We start from the raw sequence: 20,430 nt of genomic DNA, 5'->3' as shown, positions 1-20,430 counted from the left end.
TCCTCTGGAAAAGTTGCACAGTGCGGCTTTAATGGAGGAGCAATAAAACATTCTGTCTCTTTGAACCCAGGAGCTCATCACTTGCCAAACACAACTCATCGTGAATACAAATGAATCCCTCTCTTTTTCCAGCGCTGAGGTAAATATCAAAGCTCCAGTCGCATCAATAGTTCTGTCTTAACACGCGCCTTTCTCCCTTTTGTTTTGACCGAGCGGGCCCGTGTTCACCACTCTTAAAAGCACTGAATACTCCAGACGCATTAGTTGCTAGGTAATAAAAGCTGGGCCAATGCAATTAACCTGCTCATATGTTTAAATGGTGCGCGGGCCGAGATACAAAACAAGGTAATCTGTCCCAAGCTGCGACTAGCTACACTACAATTTATTAGAATCACTTTTACAGTTTTCGTATTTGCCAATTTGCAGGTGCCATCTTGGAACTTAACAGGTTGAGAAACTATGTGCTGATTACCTATGCAAATGAGCGGAGAGGCTGTAATAAGGCTGTCAACAGGAAATAAAGCTGTAGAAGAAGCATTACCCACTGGGCCAAACAGCAGCAGATTAAAAACAAGTTAGAGACAACAGGAGGGCAGCCATTTTGAACAACTGGACCATATAAAGTAGTATATTGTTATATGTTTGTTTCCGTTTGGAGTTTGTATTGAGTGTATTTGAACTGACATGGAAGTATTTTTAACAGATGAAAATGTTAGGCAACATGTAGGACTATAAATAAGATACATGGATTCAAATAAGTGGGTTAATTTATGTTATTAGGTTCTTTTTTCACACCTAGTTTGTTTTCATACCCAGTGTTGGGAGTAACACGTTATCAAATTACTGTAATGCCTTGCTTTTTGCTGTAACGCAGTAATGTGGCATTAAAGGGGAAAAAAATGTATATTTTACTCGTTACAAGTGTCAGTAACGCGTGTTACAATGCTTTTTGAACCTGAATTGAAGTGGTGGGTTTCTCTTCATACAAATTCACTAAAATCACAGTGATATCAGCAGCGGTGAAATGCCGGAGACACGCCTGTGTAATCGCGGGCAAAAGGATCGGCGCAGAATTCTGCACTACATGGGCCTAACTGCAGCTGACGCCCGATTGCGCCTGGCAGACATCCTGTTCCATGGTCTCGGGGTCTTTCAGGGGCAGTCCTAGATTCCAAGTTCTAGTCCAAGTAGTCCTGGTTTCGTCCTGGTTTGGTTTAGTCCTGGTTTCGTCCTGGTTTGGTTTAGTCCTGTTTCAGTTCTGGTTAAGACCTCGTTCAGTCCTGGTTCAGCTCTGTTTTAGTTCTAGTTTAGTCCTGGTTTAGACCTGGTTTAGTCCTAGTTTAGTTCTCATTTCACTCCTGGTTTTAGACCTGGTTTAGTCCTGATTCAATCCTGGTTTAGTCCTGGTTTAGTCCATATACGGCGCAAAAGTTCAGCATCTTCACAGTTATTTTGGTGAGAGTAACTTAAAAGTGCTGCAATAGTGATGTAATACCTTACATTTTAAATGCAGTAATATTGTAATGTGACGAATTACTTTGAAATGACAGTAACAATAAATAACAAATTACAGTTTTAAAGTAACTTGCTCAACAGTGTTCATCCCTGACAGTTTTGACTGCTCACTAGCGTTCTTCCTCAGAGTGGTCACATGGTGTTGCTGTGATGTGTCTGGTTAGCTGATTTATACAGGTTTTAGCGGTGTCTTCTTACCGGTGGAGACAGGATGACAACACGATGACACTGGTCACCATTACGTGACCACTCTGAGAAGACCGAGCAGTCACACTGTGAGCAGTCGAAACTGTCAGGTGGGTCATTCCAACTCAATTCACCCCAAAAATTGCAGTTTGAAACCTCACATTCTCCAACTGCAAAAAAAGAAGAAAAAAAAAAAAAACAATGTGTATGGGTAAGTCATAGCCAAGAAAGCCAGAATTTCAAATTTTTGCATGATCTGACCAATGGTTTCCAAGATATCATAATTCATTTTTTTCACTTTTTTGTGTGGTCGCCAAATTTCAAATTGCATTTATTCAGCAACTACTGGTCCGATATCAAATATGAAGGTATCTCTGGAAAAAGGAAATTATAAGGAATCCAAATCTCAAATCAGTATTTTGTTTTTGCATTTGAGATGAATTACCTTTTGACCTATATTTTCCATGTGAAAACAAATCTAGACTTACAAATGCAAAGGTTCTAAAGGGTAACTTCAAAGAATTCAGAGCTATAATATATTGACGTATGAGTTGCAGCTGTCAGTGTAATAATTAGGAGTAGAATTTGACTGATTCCAATCCTAATTTTTTACAATGCAACTGATAAGCTCTGTCAATATTTTGGGGCTGATATATACAGCTCATTTGGACTATTTTATTTTTGTCATTTAAATGTACCACAAATATGAGTCCACATGAATCAGTCCAAGAACCTCCATGATTCAAATACTTCTATATCACAGTTTGGATTCTGAGAAAATGTAGGAGGCTGTGGGGCTGTATATTTGTTTCTTTTCTTTTTTTTATGCAGTGACTTGAAATGAAAAATAATATGCAGTCTGGCCTTCACTGTTGTTATGAGTGTATACGGTGCTGTGAGTGGGTGAGCCTTTGTGAAGCTATTTCTACTCAACTCAAATAAAAAACACAAGAAATTTGAACCATGATAGATGGAGGAATAAGTGATTATGTAAAAAAAAAAATTATATATATATATATATATATATATATATATATATATATATATATATATATATATATATATATATATATATATATATATATACATACAGGTTCTCTAACTGACAGTTTCGAGCTTATAGTGATCAGTCCTAATTTCTTATTATTCTGATACAGACAGATATATATATATATATAATATATATATATATATATATATATATATATATATATATATATATATATATATATATATATATATATATATATATATATATATATATATATAAGTTTAAAGTGCAGGGGTGTCAAACTAATTTTGGCCCGGGGGCTGTATCCAACCTACTTTGATCCCAAAGGGGCCAGATCAGAAAACTCATGGCATATAAACCCCAAAAACAGCAAAAAGTTCAAATATTTGTGCAGAGAAACACAGATCTATTACAGAACTCTTTTCTCTTTCTTTTAATTGATGAACTCTTTCTTTTACAAAATATTATAATATTATGAACAACCTGAAACTTTAAGAAAATTTTAACATTAAGTTGTATGCAAATAGGAATAATTCATTTTTTCTTGGAAAAAGGCGTCCACTTCTCAAATTTTTGAACATTTTGCTGATGAGGCGGTCATGGTCAACCGTCAAAAGGATCGTCCTTTAACAGCGTTTAGAAAGAGGGAAGTCTTCATTTGTGTTGCTCTGGTGGGAGGGGCCACGCACAGAGGCGCTGGAGACTCTGCTATGCTAAGCGACGCAGAAAATTAACAAAATTTTAATAGAAAATATAATAAAAATATTTTAGTAGAAAATCAGCAAAGGGCCAAATTAAAGGTCTTGTAGGGCTGGATCTGGCCCCCGGGCCTTATGTTTGACACCCCTATTTTAGAGCATTAAAACATAGTTAACATAAGTACATTACAGATTTTACTAAAACAATTGCCTAGTCTTTTTTAATTTTATAATTTTGGTAAAAGTTCTAATTTTGCTTCTTGGTTGGACATGTAGTAATATGTTACCTAGCAACCAAATCTTAACAAGGGCCAAAACATATGATCTGACAAATAAAAGAAAACGATAATACCTTTACTTTGTTAAATCAATGCCAGAAAACTACCTTCTTTATGCATAAATTGCTAAATTTTGGATGGAATTGATAACAGGCGATGCATTTAAATTTTTTGTTTTCTACTTTTCTCCACAAACCACTAAACTGATGTAAAATTGTAACATTAACCTCTAGTGCTGTCCCACCAAACCAAGACATACAGTAATTAGAAAAATATATTCATCTGCCAAATACATTTTAATGTCAAACGATAAAACATTCTTTGCAATACAAAAACATTTGCACAGAGGAAAGCTGGTTTCAGACGTGCACCAGAAAAGTTACATGGTGCAATGTGTAACTTTTCTTGTGTAGGGTCTGTCACCTGCTTGTTTCTACGGAGATCTCATTGCTCTGATTAAAATGTTCCATGTACTGAACACACGGACATGTTCAAAATTGTTGGTACCACTCTGAGAATGAAAAAATAAATAAAAATCATCACCGAAATAACTTGAAATTGATAAAACCAATAATACTGAAAATTGTCAAAGATTGCTTTTCACCTGTGGTTAAACAGAATAATTTGAAAAAAAAAAAACTGACAAAAATGATGGTACCCTTAATTTAATATTTTGTTACACACACTTTTGAGGCAAACTTTTATCAGTTTCAAGTTATTCCAGTGGCCATTGTTGATTTTTCTTTCATTACCAGAGAGGTACCAACATTTTTGAACAGGTCTGTATGAACTGAAATAGCTCTACCTTACATTTATTAAATTTAATAGTTTTATAGCTTAAAATATCTAGAAAAACATGCATTCTGACTGAGTGGGGTCGCCTCTCACAGACCTGACCTGTAACTTTGCCTGGTTTGTTCTCCATGAAAACAGAAAAGTTTAATCCCATTCTATGAAACATTCCAGATAAAGCAATAATGGAGAAAAACATTTGACGGACCCTCCAGGAGAAAAATTACACACATAGACTGTATAAAAAAGTAGACTAAGCGAGTGTGACGTCACCCACATCATTCAGCGCCTCTCACATGTCGTATCAAAGTGGTGTGGGCGTGAGTGACAGTGGTGGTCAGAGGGGTCGATGGTGCCACCGTCTTTGTGACATACTGTATGTCTGTCAATAAAAACTTACTGAAAACGAGTAATATCTAGGCAGGTTAGAATGACTGAATGAATGAAAATTAATAACATTTGACTTTATTTGAGTAGATTCACCTTGACAAGTGAAATCACCTACCAATGGAATAAGTGTGTTTTTCTTCATTCAAGCAACATTTCATTTTGTTTTTTTTATTTTAAATGCAGAAGGTTGTTGTTTTTCTGATTTTCTGAAGTGTAGTAAGATGCATATTCATATTTTACGTTAAAAAAAAAAAGTCTTGTTTCACTGGCAGATCATTTTACTTCTCAAGTGAAATTGACTCAAATCATGATGAAACTCTCTCAATTCAATTCATCTGAACTTTGTTAGATTTTACTTGAATAGGGTTTTTTGATGGACAAAATAGCAAAAAAACAAACAAATAAATAAAAACAAAGCACAAGGATCACATACAGTGGGTAAATACGAACATTTTAAGACCAAAATGACGAGGCTCACTGCACCAGTTACAGAGACAGAAGTGACAATATTCTAATGGGAGTCAATGGTTTTTGCTAATGAACCAGAGCAGCTGTGAAACCCCAAACCTTTATTGTGGTCACACTTTTATGGCTGACGGTTGCTACTCGAAAGCCCTCAGGTTAACACCAGCAGCATATGTAAAGAGCCATAGCCACCAAATACATGAACTTTTTCCTTTACATCAAGCCTCGGGGAGTTGAACTGCTCATTTTCTATTGATCCAAAACAAATGATATACGGTTGCGCAAATGGCTTCCTTCAGTCAAGTCGAGCCAATCACCGGCGCAGTCAGGAGCGCACGGGGGAGAAAAATATGTGTGTTCAGAAATCAAATAAGCTGCTTCTGTCTGCCGGGGGGTACAGCCTTTTACTTTGCTTTTGAAAATTGCATTTATTCGATTAACATGTTTGCTTTCATCATAAAATTCATTTCTTTTAAGTCTGGCGCTGTGTTCTTGTGTACCCCGCATAGTAAAGTATCGCCTGAGCGGATTGGGCGGATTAGTGCGTCAGCTTAGTTGCCCCTGTACCTTGGGGGAATTGTTCCATTTAAAGGTTCTATATTATGCAAAAAAATGGACTCTTCTGAGCTTAAAGCCATGCTGGAATGTGACTACTTTCTCGAAAACACACCCGGACTTGTGTTTTGTTTCATTCATTGAACGAAGAACCCAAAATATGCAGAGTTTGTGTGTTAAACATTATAACATAGATCAGAAAATAGCATAATACGTGCCGTTAAAAGCGTACGTAGACTCTTCTCCATCCCTTTGAGACTTGTATACCGTAAATACTCCAGTACATACACTTCAAAGTACAATGTATTATGTGTTGGCCAATATCTTTCTTTGTTCTTTTCCATAGGGAGGATTTAATTGCGTGCTTTATCACTTATGGTAATTAAAACGCATGTGATTTTATTGTGAGCAAAGACAATTTAAACGCAGTAACCCCTACAAGCTAAACCACTCCTCCCCCATTAACACCTGCGGGAGGTTTTCACGAGGAAATGCACAAGGGAGTAGGACAGACAGAGAGAGTGCAAAGGTGGGCAAATCATGAGGCTTAAAGGTTCTAAATAAACCCAAAATTGACTCTTCTGAGCGTTAAGTCGTGTTGAAATGTTGTTACCTCGTCAGAATCATCCCTGGAGTTGTGTTTTGTTTCATTCGCACTTCTTTTTGTGTTAATTAATTGAAATTGTGTTAATTGATTACAATGCGAATGAAACCAAACACAACTCCAGGTATGATTGTGATGAGGAAGATGTTTTAGTAATAATAAATATATTCATTCATTGAGTCCAGAGTCCAATAATGACAGTAGATTATATGCTGTTTAGTTCTAATTTTGCGCTTTCAGCCTCGGGGTTGACAGATCCAATTATTGCATACATAATAATAGCTATGTTTTAATTTGATAAAATATATAAATAAATACATATATGACACCAAAAGAATATAGCAACAGTCATTAACAGTATTTTCTATAATAAGGCTTCAAGAGTATATAGGTTCAATATAAAATGTTAGAAGAAATGTACACTTTTTATTTTTACACACAATTATAATTGAAATCCTTTCCATTGTCTTATACATGACACTTAGTCTGTGACCAGTTTTATGAAATCAAGTTAATGCGCACGCACACATGCACACACACATACGTCAAATAACTTTCTTTCTTTGTACAGTGAAAATTCACTTTATTCCCTTTATACAGGCACAATTATCCTGTCTAAACATTTCAATGTCAACAAGGTAATTACATCTCTTCAAGCACTGCCTTTAAAAAGAACTGAATTGTCTTTACATTCCTGATATAATAGAAGTGAAATAACAAAGTCTGAATCAACTTTGTCAACGCAGAGTTTGAAAAATAAAACTTCTTTATTCGTGTCATTGTCTGGATTGACACCTTACTTGAGTTGGCATTGCTTTTCAAACCTAATCTCTGAGATTTGTTCAGTCAAATTTACTCTTGGTATAGAAACTGTTGCCTGATAAGTACTTGCTCATTGTCCATAAGAATTCAAATGCTTTTCTCTGTGGAAATGTTATTGCTGTGTCTGGAATGTTACAGAATGGCATTAAAGCTTTCTATCTTTGTGGAGACCAAACCAGACCAAGAGCAGAGTGGTCTGATTTCGTGAGTAAAACTGGTAACTTTGATAATTATGTCAACAGTTCCATACAATAGTTTTTGTTTATTTCTAAGAATAAAATGTGAAACTGTAAACTTTTGACAGGGACACGTTTTAGTTTGAACTTTTAGCTCCGCCGTAGTCCTTTCTGCTGCTGTGATGTTGCACCATGACACAGAAACGAGTATCTGGGACAGCGTCAGGCAGCTGGTTTCCCATGATTCCTAGCAACAATAGGCTCTATTTGCACTTAAATCACAAACCAGGAAGACATTTGGAAACATGTGATGACAACTTCCGACGGGCTCTGTTCGTGGTAGTAAGTCTGATAAAACCTATCAAAAAATAGAAAATGGCTCAGTTTTCTTTACCTACATGTCATTGTAGAGTTCCGTTATGTTCAGCTCATCAACAATTACCTCAGTTTTCATCATTTCCCCACTGACGCTCAACTCCGAATGCACTGGGTACATGCGATTAGAAGAGATAAGCTGCCAAATTCAAGATGATTCCAAACAGCACATACCTATGCAGTCTTCATTTTACAGCTGATCACATTTTCTTCAGTGGGTTTTATCACAGTCGGTCGGCAAGCCCAGTGTCGGGAACTACACCGGAAGTTGCAATTGCATGTTTCCAAACGTCTATCTGATTTGTGACGTAAGCGTGAACAGAGCCTATGAGCCCAACTGGATGAAAAAGGTGGCCTTCCCTGTAGCTTCTCTATTAGTCATTATAGAGATTAAAATTAATAGTTTATATTATAATGCATGATGTAAAGAGCATTTATGTTTTATCTTCTTTTATTAAAATCAGGTACAGGTCCTTGGATGTCAGTACTAAGCAATACTAAAATCTAAAACTAGTACTGAAACTAGATACTCATTTGAGGAAAAAGTGTCACATTCACAGGACAGAAGTGAACCTTTTCTGAACAGTTTTAGAATTATTTTGAGCTGCATCAGAACAAGTATAAGAGCACACAGAGTAGTATACACCCATGGACCACTATGGAACCTACCTGGACCACACTTCCTTTCGTGGTTTGGGTTGTCCTGCGACTTATACTCCAGTGCAACATATATATTAAAATGTTCACACTGACACCCACGAGAGGACGTTCTAGGCTTGTGTATCATTAACTGCTACTCCTATTACTCCTGTACCACTGTCACTTCATTCTCTACTGTGCATGTCTCCTGCAGAAACAGCTGCTGTCCTGCTACAAGTAGTGAAATATTCAGCCGAAAATGGTATTCAAGCAGTAGAAAGAAAGTTTGGAGCGAGCAAGAAATTTGTGACACTGGGAGGATGCACCATGCGACTTTCTTTGAAGTCACTGGATGGATCGACAAAGCCTGGACTTCAGTGACACCGAAACCATCCTGTCATGATTCAGAAACGCCAGAATAATTCTAACTGGAACTGAGTATGATGACAGCAACACAGAAGAGGAAGCTGCGTTCCTTTTTCCTTCGAAGAAATTCAGAAGTGAAACCGAGGATGAAGAATTCAGTGGGTTTAGTGATTTGGAGTGAGATGGAGAGTTTGGTAAACTTGTTATGGTATGTTGTATATACTCTGAATAATGGTTAATATGTTACATTAATATACCAAACACCTATTCAGTCTGTTGTTCTCTATTCTGTTGTTAATACTATAACTTGCCTTTCAAGATGAAATGTTGGCTCCTGGTCTCTGATTTTATATACCATATTTTTCAGACTATAAGACCACATGGGAATATAAAAGAAAGTACTATGATTTAATGTTGAAAATGACATTTTACTGTCTAAATAAAGAATGTTTTTTTAATCATTATGGAGGTATCAGAATCAGTATTGAGTTTCAAGTCTATTCCTTAGTATCGAAATAGAAATAGAGATAAATTTTAACATTATGACAACACAATTCACAAGTAAGAGAAACATATGTACACAAGCATATATAAAAAACTGCCACTGCAAACTTGTACTTTACATTTTGATATTATTCCTGGTTTGAGTTTGCTTATCAAAGATGCACTGGGACATGAGGTACTGGAGGAAACTGTTTGCTGCTGACAGACCCAAAGGGGGAAGTTGCAAAAACAGTACTGCTTGCGATAACAAATTCAGCGAGGTGTCAGATAAAAATTGTCAAGTTTGGGACTAACAAGAAGAAACCAAAGAAATATCAGGTTTATTTACCTTTAAAAAACTTTGGCGTGTCATTCTCCCATCTAAAAGTCTGTGCGGTACTGTTGTTTCGTAAAAGTTAGCCAGACTTCAGATCTCTAGTCTTTTGAAAACTTCTTAAAGGTATTCAGTCTTTCTTCCTGTGCAGAGCTGAGCCTGGAACAGCAGAGAAAGATGTGACTGGAGCTGGATATGAGCGATGGTTTTGTGGACACAGTGGTGGACAGGAGGCAGGATTTCACAGCACAATTGTTTAAATGAAAATAGTTTCCGGCAAGGTGACTGTGACCTACAGCAGACCTTATCTCCAGCAAGCCAAAAATAAATGGGATTCTGTCAGAGAGTGTTGGGAACATGCTTTATGGAGCACAGTGGTGTGTCCAATATGGAGTAAAGAGCTGGAACCAGTTACACAATCTACATAATACTGTCTTCAATGTACAGCCATGTGCAAAGATCTCTGTATGCACTGTGGACATTTTCTGGTGAAGGTTTATCTCTATATCTTATTTCTTTTTGCTGAAATGTTCCACAATTTCCAAATAATTTCCCTTGTGGATCAATAAAGTTTGTCTGCATAGAGAAAAGGAGGTGATGACAACAGACCAAGTTACAGATCAGAAATGTGGAGATGTGAATTGGCTCAAAGAAAGAATGAATATTTTTGATGTTTTTAGTTTGTTTTTGTTGTAAAAATTGAATGCCATATTGTAGAGCATGTCAAAGCAATGGAGAAAAGAAGATCTGAAAAAAACACATGGAAGTGTATTAGTAGAAGTAAATCAGAGCGTGTGCATTCATTTTAAACTCAAAACTCAGACTTCCTTAAAATTACAATTCAAAGAAAGACAGTTTTTAGAAGTGTTAACAAGAACAGAATCTACAGTCCAGAAATGTCTGACTCATTTGCAAACCATAAAAGGAGGAATTTGGTATTTAAATTGTACTCATCTCTAGCTCTCACAAATCATTTTGCATATAGCATATAAGTTTTGGGGAGCTTTGGACATTGCACACAATGTACTCTCATTTTGAAGTGTTACAGTACATAACAACGAACAGCTCTTCTGGGTTTCATCAAGATTTTGCCATTCAGTGCAGAGGACGAGCTTGGATTTTGAATATTCTCTATTTCTCTCTATTCTCTCATACTTATCCATGCGTTTGTCACCAGTAGGTTAGACTACTGTAATGGTCTGCTCACTGGTCTCTCCAAACGAGCTGTGAGACGCTGCAGAACATCCAGAACGCTGCAGCTCGGGTCCTTACTCGAACTAGGAAGTACGAGCACATAAGTCCTGTGCTCAGGTCTCTGCACTGGCTTCCTGTGCCTCAGAGAATAGACTTTAAAGCAGCTCTGCTTGTACAAGTCTCTCCATGGCCGAGCACCAAAGTACATCTGTGACATGTTAGTGTCATATGAACCATCTCGCACTCTGAGGACCTCAGGGACCGGCCTCCTGCTGGTGCCCAGAGTCACGACTAAACAAGGGGAGTCAGAGTTTCAGGTTCATGCAGCTAAAACCTGGAACAGTCTTCCTGAACATGTGAGACAGACTCTTCTGTGACGCTGTTTAAATCCAGGCTCAAAACATTTGTTTAACTGTGCATATAACTGAAAGGTTTTCATTCCGCACTCTTCTCTCCAATTTATGTTCTCTTTTTTAATTTTAATCTTCATTATTATTTATGTTTTGATTTGTTTTTATTATGATTTTAATGTATTTCTTATTCTGTAAAGCACTTTGAATTACTTTGTGTACGAATTGTGCTATACAAATAAACTTGCCTTGCCTATTCTATTTTTTTTTTTTTTTTAAGAATAGGTGGTTATCCAAACTTCAGTACATGGGGTTGGAGAGTGAAATTTTTCTATATGTAATTTCAGCGAAAGGATTTTCCCAGTAACAACTTCTATGTGGTTGTGGTGTTTAAAACTGAGGGTGAAGCGTGTGGTGGTCCCCTGTGTTACTACCCTCTCCGTCCAGACAAACTCATCAATGCGGGGAACCGAACAAAGATCCTGGATGTCGTCATGTCTCCTGTCATTAAAAATATGACATATTCAAATTAAATTTTACAATGTACTACTAATATTTACAATTTTAAGTATCTGACAGCACTGATATCAACTGATGCTAGGGCAAACACTGAAAACATAATTTATTTCTTTCAACACAAAAGGTTAAAAGTGTACTGCACAACTTTTTTCTCTGGGGGCCACATTATCGCTCCTGACTGTGATGGGGGGCCGGCGTCACGTAGGCCATATAACAGAATTGTATGATCCTGACACCAGCAGTGCTCATTGTGTAGTAGAAATTTCTAGCCATCCACAATACTATATCAACACATAATTCCTGACACATTTGTTGATCGTTATTAGTGGTTTGCAAAACTAGTAAGTACTTCACACTTTGTTTTAATTTGAAATACCACAGATATTCATTCCATTTATTACACGAATTGCACTACAGAACTGCGCGTGCTTTGACTGTCACTGTTTGATCTCGAGCTTGTCAGGTGACGAAACTTTGGCGGCAAATGTAATACGTCATATAAATATTATTTTGAATTGAAAAAAAAAAATCAACAAAATACAAGATGTAGACGTGTTATTATTTGCCAAAATCTAATTTTAAAAAAACAAAAAAAAAAAAAAAAACAGGGGTAATACTTTATAATAACTACACCTTATTTAACTGCAATAGAGCATGAACAAAGACTTAATTAATAATTATTCACACTTAGTAACTACTTAATTACTACCTGAATTAGCACCTAACTTTCACTTAACTTGCCTGTGCTGTAAATAGTTACTCATAAGTATTTCTTACCTAATTACTCATGAACTAACCATTTGTGTGTGCATTTGTAAATGTATATTTAAGTCCAAATTTGAGCGTTTATTAATGATTATTAAGCCATGAGAGAATGATTTACTAGTAATGCATTATTGTTTCTCTGGAATTTGACCAACCTTAACAAATGCTTAATAAACATAATTAGTCTTCACTTTAGAAAAGCTCTCAGAAAGACTTAACTAACAGATAACAGCTGCCTGAATGATCATTGCATTGCATTATTAGTAAATCATTCTCTCATAGTTTACTAATCATTAATAAATGCTCAAATGTGTACTTAAATATGCATTTGTAAACATGCAAATGGTTAGTTCATGAGTAATTAAGAAGTATTGAGTGACTATTTACAGCACAGGTGAATTAAGTGCAAGTTAAGTGCTAATTCAGGTAGTAATTAAGTAGTTACTAAGCATGAATCATTATTAAGTCTTTGTTCATGCTTTATTAAGGCTAAACAAGGTGTAGTTATTATAAAGTGTTACCAAAACAGGCCATGACAACTTTTTAAGACTCATAGGACCAGTTCAAATGATGAGGGGCAGAGGGGCTGGGGGGCCGGTTAAAGGGGCGTGGCGGGCCGGATTTAGCCCACGGGCCTTAGTTTGATGACCCCTGCTTTAATAGATCATTAAAAAGGCAACATTGTGGCTAGGCCTGTCACGATAACGTATAGGTCAATTTAGATGATAAACAATAATACCAAAACTGATCTATGCCACTGACAGAATATGGAATAGAAGTTTTAATTTCAAATTCTATGGCTCAATCTTATATTGCAAAAAAGAAAAAAGAAAAGATAAGATGAAAGATGAGCTCATTTTCCAATTACCGTTGATTTAGAAATTATAAAGCCTTTTTGTAATACTGATCGGCTCACTCGCTAATTAGACAGTTGGTTACTTACTTCATCTGTTTAATCACCAACAAATACTCCCTCCCCCGTTGATTCTGAATGGGACTCAATGGGAAGACAGTGGAACCCGTTTCTATTTCGCCCCTGACATCTGCTCATTTTTCCAGACGCAATCTTACTTCGGTTTATCCCTCCCATATTTCACATCAACAACACTGCGATTTCCAACGCATAGAAGACAACAGAACCCCACTGGTTTTAGCTCGACGTTCCTCTGGCTCCCATCTCCAGAGCTTTTATCAGTGACAGACCTGCCTCTAAAAGTGCGGCCGTGAACCGGGAAAAATGTCACGAAGTGCTTTGGCATTTCTAACCTTCACAGTCTCTTGCCAAGCTCAGGCCTGCCATCCACCGCGCTGCTCCACGCCAGGAAAACAGATTACAGCGCGAAAATGCCATAAAGTCTACGGAGAGGAGGCTTGGGTTGTCAATTATACATGTGCCACTCTGAGCTATCTACGGCCCCCTTCTCTCTCCGCCCACTGCTGCGGAATTGGCCACAGTTTGTCCTCTTCTCCTCCGTTGCTCCATCCCCCTCTCCTCCCTCTCCTCTCTTCCGTGCTATCCCTGTCTGCGTTTGACATCTGTCTTTTATCACGCTGCCACACACGTACAGAAGCACACAGAGGAGGCAGAGGAGGCCAGTTGTCACAAGCCAGCCCAAAATATTCACTCCAAAAAGTAACAGCTATTAGTTTGTCACCGTGCTAAGGTTTAGAACTCGATTTTGATACTAAGGAATAGACTCGATACTGAACACCTATTCTGATACCATTCTTTAGGCAATAGAATGTGATTTTCAACATTAAATAATAGTACTTTCTATATCTGTGTAATCTCTCAGTCATCTAGGTAGGTTCCATAGTGGTCCATGGGCGTATACTGTATATTTCAGACTATAAGTCGCTCTGGAGAATAAGTCACACCAGCCAAAAAATGAAGAAAAAACATATATAAGTCACATCGGACTATAAATCACACTTTTTGGAGATTTTTTTTTAAATTTTAAATTTATTATTATTATTTTTTAAATGAAATCAGAGACCAGGAACTGACATTTAATCTTGAAAAACAAGTTACAGTAATAACAACAGAACAGAGAACAACAGACTGTTAACATCACATATGAACAGTTATTGAACAGAACAAGTTTACCAAACTCTCCATCTCACTCCAAATCACTAAATCTATTGAATTCTTCATCCTCAGTGTCACTTCTGAGCAACTCCGCGACGTCTGGAGGTAAATGGAGCGCTGCTTCCTCTTCTGTGTAGCTGTCATCAGACTCAGCATCAGTTCCAGTTAGAATTATTCTGGCCTTTCTGAATCCTGACAGGATGGTTTCAGTGTCACTGAAGTCCAGGCTTTGTCGATCCATCCAATGACTTCCAGGAAAGTTACATGGTGCACCCTCCCGGTGTCACAAGTTTCTCGCTCAGTCCAAACTTTCTTTCTGCTGCTCCATATACTGTTTTTGGTTGCAGATTTCAGCATATTTGCGGTTTGTAATCTGAAAAATATGATTTTCTTTTTGGGGGCATTTGTGTTCAGTCTTCTCAGTTGTCTATATAAGTTTGTCGAAAGTAAAAATTTTCAGTGGTACAGAAGTAATGGTGTGATTGACTGACATGATACAAACAGGACAGAGGCTCTTTCTGCAATAGTAATAGCAGATACTGGCACACAAGCCTAGAACGCCCTCTGGTGACTGTCAGTGTGAAAAGTTTAATATATAAGTCGCACCAGAGTATAAGTCGGAGGACCACCCAAACCATGAAAAAAAGTGCAACTTATATTCTGAAAAAAATGGCACTAGTCTATATGCCTTTATACTTGTTCTGATGTAGCTCAAGATAATTCTAAAGGTTCATTTCAGTCCTGTGAATGTGACTTCTTCAATATCGATACCTGCTTAAATACCTGCCAGTTTTGATACTGGTTTTAGTATTGATTAGTATCTGATTTGATCTTTTTGTCAACCCAAAATTACTGAAATTAAAAAACATTTTACTTGCTTTCAGTAGATTCAGCTTGTAAAGTAAAATGATTTACCAACGGACTTTTTTTTTTTCTCAAATCAAGCAACAGGATTTTCTTATTTTGAGTGCAAAGGTTTGTCTTCTCTTTTCTTAATTGCACAGTACCTGATTTTTAGTCTCTTAAAAACTTGAAAAACTGTTCATTTTCAAGGATTTGAAGTGGTTCCAACTTATACCTTATGCATTCAGAGAGTCATGAGTTTTATAAGTACTTAATTAGCATGCTAGGGTGCACTCTGCTGTTTCTTGGATAATAAAATGCTTTATATATATAGACATTACACAGTAGACTTATTTTGACCTCAAAAGTTGCCTATACAATATACCTGTACTGGGGAAAGACATGTTTTGCTCAAATAAACGTGAGAAAAAAATACAAGTACAGGTTCTTTAAAGGTGCACTGTGTAACTTTTCTGGTGGAGGGTGTGTCAGATGCTTTTCTCTGTGGACATGTTATTGCTTTGTCTGCAATGTTTCATGGTATGACATTAAACCTTTATCTTCATGGAGACTAAAGCAGACCAAGTTACAGGTCAGATCTGTGGAGAGGCGCCCTCACTCACAATCAGAATGCCTGTTTTCTAGATATTTTTGAGCGATTAAACCACCTGTAATTGAATAAATGTAAAATAGAGCTGTTTAATGCAGATGTCTTCAATGTGGCGGTTGTGATGGTAGTGCAAAGGGGTCACAAAATCTTGTTGAAATCTTGAGGTTGATTTGACTTGTTTGTTTTTTTTTTTCTTTTTGAAGGATGAGGTTGAACTGGTTTTCAGTGGGTTCTGGCTGTGCGCTCCTTCATCACGTCTGTCTCTCTCTCATCATTCCATCATCTCTCGCTCCCTGTCAAACTGCAAACATGTCGGCCCAGATTTTATCGTTTCTTCTACGCTACATGTGAGTTCTGTTACAGGTTCACTTTTACGCACAGTGGAACTTAAGATCTGCACTTACTACCATGCATCGGGAAGAGGTGAATCTCCACACTCTGCAGCCAGCCTTGTCTCTGGGAGAAGCAACCGGGAGAGGACGGTGGAGTCACGTCTTTCCTCTCGCTCCTCAGACCAGTTTGCCGGGAAAAGTTCAGTGTCCTGTATCAAACTTTTGTCCCGTGCGCGCTGCGGCTCCTCTCTCGTTTAGTCAGATCGTTAAAAAAAGTCACACTTTGAGCCCATTTTCCGTGATGTTGTTGCTCCATTGATTTGGTCTTCCCAGAGTCAAAGCGAGCGCAGCTTAAACTTCAGGCCTGAGTTAACTTGGGTCAGAGGCTTATTTTTGTCATGGAATGAGCTTAAACTGGAGATGGAACTAGTTTCAGCTCAGGATTTCAGGATAAGCTTGGACTTGTTAAACGACTTTGATGGAACACCCCCCTAGTATTGAATGTACAATAACAGAATAGCTGTTTATACACGACACTAGGCCCAATTTAATATAAAACACAATTGTATGCCATATAATAGGGGGTCCATGCTCCAGCTCAGCATCAGTTTGGGGGGTCTCTGGCCTGAAAAACATTGAAACATTGGTTTAATGTCATACTGTGGAATATTTAGCCAGAGAAATAACCAACCGAAAAGTTACATGGTCCTTTAAGTCAAAACCGATAAATTCAAATCATTTTAACTTGGCTGGATTTGTGTTTTTGCAGTGTCGTGATGGAAAGCTGGTGAAACGGTGCAGTAGAGAGTCTGGGAGGGGGCAGGGGGTGGAGGGGGGGGCACGTATGGTAACATGCAGATGGCTCTATAAATAATCCACTTCACACAGAGTCACAGGAACACAGCAAAGAGAAGCACGCTGCCACGAAACAGCATTTACCGCTCGCACAAAGCGGCTTTTTACAGTCGCTTTGCCGGGAATATTCCACAGTATGCCATTAAAGCGGACCTATTATGCCAAATCGACTCTTCAGAGCTTTTCACCATATTATAGTTGTCTCTCCTCACCATTTACTCACTCGAAATTATATTAGGAATGACTCGTGCAAGTTTGAGCAGTTTTTATTTGCTTAGTTTCAGCAAGCCATATTGCCGATCAATTAGCAGCGGCATACTCCCACTGCTGCTTCTTTTATTAAGTTGTTTTAGATCAATATTGTGATTTAAAATGTGCAAACAATAACAATGATCCACAGGTGTCGTAGAGTATATCTATATAGTAGGCTCAAGCACAAAAAGTACTATAATTTGTCTAAACTTTTCTTTGTGCATGGAGAAAAGCAGGTGATACAACCGAGCAAGTTAGGTCAGATCTGTGGAGGAACACACTCAGAGAAAATGCCAATCTTTATGTATTTTTGAGTAATAAAATTTTGTTTGTACCGTATTTTTTGGACTATAAGGCGCACCGGATTATAAGGAGCAATATCAATAATGTTGAATTCTCTCATCTATTTTCATACATAAGGTGCAGCAGATTATAAGATGCATTAAGTGAAACAAACGGGCGACACTTGAAACTGATCTCTTTGCCCAGACATCCACAATCCATTGGCACATCGTGGGTAATTCGCCTGGCATTGCCTCCCTGTCTTGGTGAATGTGTATTATGATGTATTATTAGTTGATGTATTTTGTGTATTATGTATATTATATGTGAATGTGGGTGAATAATTTAAGTTTATTTTTTTATTTCCTACGAGGAGGACTCAAATATACATTGAGTAATAATGTGTTTACTGCAGCTTTACACACATTTGTTTTACAAAGCTTAAAGCCACTAAGCCAGCTAATTTGCATAAACTATAAACTCTGAAAAAACAGCTCGGTCCTTGCGCCCTGATGCGGTTCAACTTCTGTTGAACTCTGCGAGGCTCCTGACTACAGTAGCCGTAATGTTCCGACAATCTATCAAGCGGTGCGGCTTCGTATCTTATCAAAGTTGTATTAAAACATTTTAGCAGATTTTTGAGCTCCATGTACCACATAAAATCTGTTCGAGATCAGTAAGCACAAACAGAGTTAAAACATAAGACGCACTAGGTTATAAGGCGTATTGTCAATTTTTGAGAAAAGGATTTTAAGTGCACCTTATAGTCTGAAAAATGTGGTAATTGAATAAATGCTAAATTAAGTTTAGAGGGCCCATATTACACTCTTTTCTGATCTATGTTCTAATGTTGTTTCCTCATCAAAAACCTGGAGTTGAGTTTTGTTTCATTCACACATGTTTAATACACATACACTGGATATTTAGGCTGATTCTCAAACAGAAAACACTCTGCTCCACCTTGCGATGTCATGCGGTAATCCAGGGAGTGCTCCACTGTTTTTAAACTTCATACACTTTCACATTTGGATGATTTCAGCCTTGGAATTGCCAATCAAACATGTGTGAATGAAACAAAACACAATTCCAGGTATGTTTTTGAGGAGGTAATAACATTCTAACATGGCTTAAAGTTAATACAGGACCTTTAATGTTGAAAATTCTATGCAAAACATTAACATCTCCATGGAGACAAGCTGGTGGCAGATTGCCCAAGTTTAGAACATTTTGGAATTACAAAATTACACCTGCTAATATATTCTTAACAGAGCATAGATTTAGATTTGACAATGTTCCTACTGTCAGGAGCTGCAAATTCATCGAAGTATAGTCTAAAATAGACTGAAAAAAGACAAACACAACAAAAAAATATATTTAAAAAAATAGTTCACACAATTTTGTTATTGTTTATGCCATGCTAGAAATGTTGGTCCTTGCTCATTTTTTGTGAGAAAAATTCTTGTACCATATCTTCAAGGTTTGGGGTAACTGAAACTCTCCTCCTGACCAGCCAATGTAGTGCATCATTTTCGTGTCACCACAGAGCAAATTAAAAGAAGCCAGTTTGAAAAGTGTCGTGTTTCTCTGGTCCTTGGGTCTTTCATTTTGTTGTGATGTTGAATTTTGGTTTATTTTGGTTTTCTGTAAAAAATATCAGTTAAGACCACCTTCTTGAATGTCTCTTTTAATAGCGCTCTCCAAATTAAGAGCAGAGCTGAAAAATCAAGAAGCCACTTAGAAATGCAGAATCTGTTTTTACCTTCACAGTGGAGGAAGTGAAGGTTTGAGTATGACTTGAGACAGATCTACTTTAGCTCAAATTCATACCAGTAACAGATGATTATTTACACAACTTTATCACACATGTTAAAACATAATAATTCCATCAACTTGGCCTTTGCTATTGTGATATTGATGATGGCATTCAACTTTTCTACCTCATTTATTCAGTTACAGAGGTTTTTACTGCTGAAAACGTATCTCTAAAATGATGCTTTCTTATAGTGAGCAGGGTCACTTCTCCACAGATCTGACCTGTAACTTGACCTGTATGGTGGCATCACCTGGTTGTCCATCCATCCATTTTCTTCCACTTATCCAGGGCCGGGTCGTGGGGGCAGCAGTCTAAGCAGGGACATGCAGACTTCCTTCAGCTCCTCTGTGGGGGCCCCAAGGCGTTCCCAAGCCAGCCAAGAGACAGTCCCTCCAGCGTGTCCTGGGTGTTTCCCAAGGCCTCCTTCTGGTGGGACATGCCCGGAACACCCCCCGAGGGAGGCGCCCAGAAGGCATCCGGAACAGATGCCCGAGCCACCTCAACTGGCTCCTCTCGAGGGGGAAGAGCAGCGGCTCTACTCCAAGCTCCTCCTGTGTGACTAAGCTCCTCACCCTATCTCTAAGGGAGCGCCCAGCCACTCTGCGGAGGAAAGTCATTTTGGCCGCTTGCATCCGCGATCTCGTCCTTTCAGTCAGTACCCAAAGCTCATGATCATAGGTGAGGAGAGGAATGTAGATTGACCGTAAATCGACAGCTTTGCCTTTCGGCTCAGCTCCCTCTTCACCACAACGGTCCAATACAGTGACCACATCACTGCAGACAATGCACCGATCTGCCTGTCAATCTCATGCTCCACTCTCCGCTCACTCATGAAA

The sequence above is a fragment of the Boleophthalmus pectinirostris genome, unplaced genomic scaffold, assembly GCF_026225935.1.
Source record: "Boleophthalmus pectinirostris isolate CB_2022bp ecotype Guang Dong unplaced genomic scaffold, ASM2622593v1 HiC_scaffold_9, whole genome shotgun sequence".
NCBI classification, from domain to species: Eukaryota; Metazoa; Chordata; class Actinopteri; order Gobiiformes; family Gobiidae; genus Boleophthalmus; species Boleophthalmus pectinirostris.
The sequence above is the reverse complement of the archived record's forward strand: the minus strand, read 5'-3'. Positions refer to the sequence as shown.